Raw genomic sequence first — 2,614 nt, forward strand, 5'->3', positions numbered from 1 at the left:
ACACACACACACACACACACCCTCTCTTGCCAGCTGTACCTCCAATTGCGCTTTGGTCTTCCTGACTTTATTCCTGCATGTCTGAGCAATGCTCTATACTCCTTCCTAGTTGTCTGTCCAAGCTTCCACTTCTTATAAGCTTCCTTTTTGTGACTTAGCAGGGCCATCTTCAGTAAACTAAGCCAAGCTGGTCTTCTGCCATACTTGCTAGTCTTCCTGTACATGGGGGTGGCTTGTTCCTGCACTCTCAGTAAGGTTTCTTTAAAATACAGCCAGCTCTTCTAGACTCATGAATGATGTGTGCCTCCAGTGACTGGGGGGGCATGGTGGTGGCAGCAGGGCAGCAGTAAGTGGGAGCTCCCGCAGACACCGCCGGTGCTGTTGGTGGTGGGGGAAGAGATGGGGGGAGTGCCAACCAGGGGTTGGCAACCACCCACAGATGCTGAGGGGGTGCATGTGCACCCACTATGTTGCCCCTGCCTGGACTCCTCACCCCACAGACTGGCTTCCCAGGGGATCCTACCCATGAGTTCCCTGAGCGAGTTGAAGTCTGCTTTTTCTGAAGTCCAGGGTCCTTACTCTGGGTGCAGGGTGCACTGTGTAGTGCGAGAAGGTGGGGGATCAGCTCCTTTACTTTTAGGACTGGGAGGGGTGGGTGGCAGTCTCACTTCTGAAAGTCCTCTTGTAAGCATAGGACTCTGTCTAGAGATCTGGACATGGTTGCAGTGAGAGTGTGTTACTTGGGAGTGCCAGTAAGCAATGCCTAAGGACAGTTTCTTTCCTGGATGCATAAGAACAGCTAGTTTTCTTGTGTTTCCATGTTCCTTATGCAGTATTGTACCTTAAAGTTGTCACATTTTCCTGGTATGTTTTTGAAAAAATTGGCTATTAGTACCTCATGTGAAAAAGCCTGAGCCTCCTAACAGCTAAAATGCCTCCTGGGCATTCTATACAAGTGCGGTCCTCTCCTTTCCTGTCTCAAAGTCATTAGGTCAGATGTTGAAACAGAAGGCTTGGATAGACCTTGCTTCTGGTATGCATTCTCATAAAGGATGTTTCATTATTCACTGCTTCTCGTGGTTTCCCTTTCATAGGCTTCCTGCATCCCTAGCATAGGGAATGTGTTGGTCATACTTGCATTCTCTTTTTATTTTAGCATAGGATGATATTATGGGCACAAATGAAGAAGAGAAACCACAAGAGGCAGATCACAAGAATCTGGATCCTATACTGGGAGGACTGAAAGAAAATGTTTCCCAGAAAACCAACCAAGAAAATCCTGCAGGGAGAGGATAGGTTAAGACTACCACCACACCTGAGACATCATCAAGCAGTTGAGGAACCACCAGGAGGAAAGACCACCCCCTTGGCCAACTGTGGGAAAGTTTTGGTCAGAGCCTGGTCACTAAATCGGGGAAACACCATAAATGCACCGACTGCAAAGAGAACTTCAACCACAGTTTGCTGCTCCTCATGCACCAAAGACTCCATGCAGGTAAGGGCCTACAGGTGCTAGAGGGCTTCACCCACACTGCACACTTCCTGGTGCACCAGCAGATGTGTATCACGTGGGAATCCCGTGCTTGAGAAGGCTCACGGCACTGACATATGAGACTGCATGACACAGACTCCCTCAGTGCATGGCCCTTTCTTGCGGCCTCTGAACAAAAGACAGCTCATGCAGTTCAAGGCAGGGTGGGGTCCTAGGAGCCTAAGGGAATTAAGTGCCAATTAGTCTATCCATATCAACCTGTTCTCTTGTCTTATACTTGGATTGTAAACTCTTCCAAGCAGCACACATAAGGACTGATCAGCAGAGTGGTAGATCACCAAGAAGTTGAGATCTGATTAGGACAAGTTGTGGTGGAAAGAAGACACTATTAGGAATCAAATGGGTAGAAAGGCTAATTGCTTGGGGGCCCAGAGAACTGTGGGTTATTTACTAACCTTGATTTCTCCCTCTTATCTCATTAATGTTTTTATTAATATTCAAGTCTATAAAAACCGAGTTCCAGTTTAACTTGGAGTCTTTCTCTCTTTGCCTTCAAGCAGAAGAATCTCTAAGTGCTTTATGTATGTTAATTAATCAGTCCACTACAACTGTGTGTTTTGTGTATTTTATAGGCATGGATACTGAGAGGTGAAGGATAAACTCCTCAAAAAACTTCTGATGATCAGCTGGAGATATTTGGACCCTGGTAATTGGAAATCCTGAGCATCACTGTTCAGTTGGAGCTATGAGTACTTTAGTTTCTGATATTCAGACCTGACTGAGTTGGGCACCCAAGGTCAAATAGCACATTTTAATGTGTTGGGCTTAATATCTTGACCTAATTAGTGCAGTGTACTGCTAATAATGGAGACTGGGATCTGAGTCACAAGTCCCAGCTCCTACTCCAGACTTCTTGACAGTAACAGGGCGTTGATCAAATGAGCATTTCTGAATCCTTTTCTTCATGTATACATCCAAGAGATCACTCAGCTGAAATCATTGCTCCTAGGGTGCTTACGTATCTATGTTTCTTAATGGGGCACAGCTCCTTTATTAACTGATCATATTTTTCTGGGTTAATTGTAGGTGTTATTTAAAACCTGGGACAGAATCTATGCAGAA

At 45.8% G+C, this 2,614-nt stretch overlaps 1 long non-coding RNA gene across 1 annotated transcript in view; it reads left to right on the forward strand.

Annotated features, from left to right (window-relative positions):
- LOC102370004 overlaps positions 1–2,193 on the forward strand; it is a 12,502-nt gene extending 10,309 nt beyond the window's left edge. The window contains exons 2-3 of the long non-coding RNA XR_324444.1: positions 1,157–1,495; positions 2,125–2,193. This is a non-coding gene — a long non-coding RNA (uncharacterized LOC102370004). The remainder of the gene's footprint in view (positions 1–1,156; positions 1,496–2,124) is intronic.
- The last annotated feature ends 421 nt before the right edge of the window (positions 2,194–2,614 follow it).

This window comes from Alligator sinensis, unplaced genomic scaffold (assembly GCF_000455745.1).
Source record: "Alligator sinensis unplaced genomic scaffold, ASM45574v1 scaffold656_1, whole genome shotgun sequence".
Classification (NCBI taxonomy): domain Eukaryota; kingdom Metazoa; phylum Chordata; order Crocodylia; family Alligatoridae; genus Alligator; species Alligator sinensis.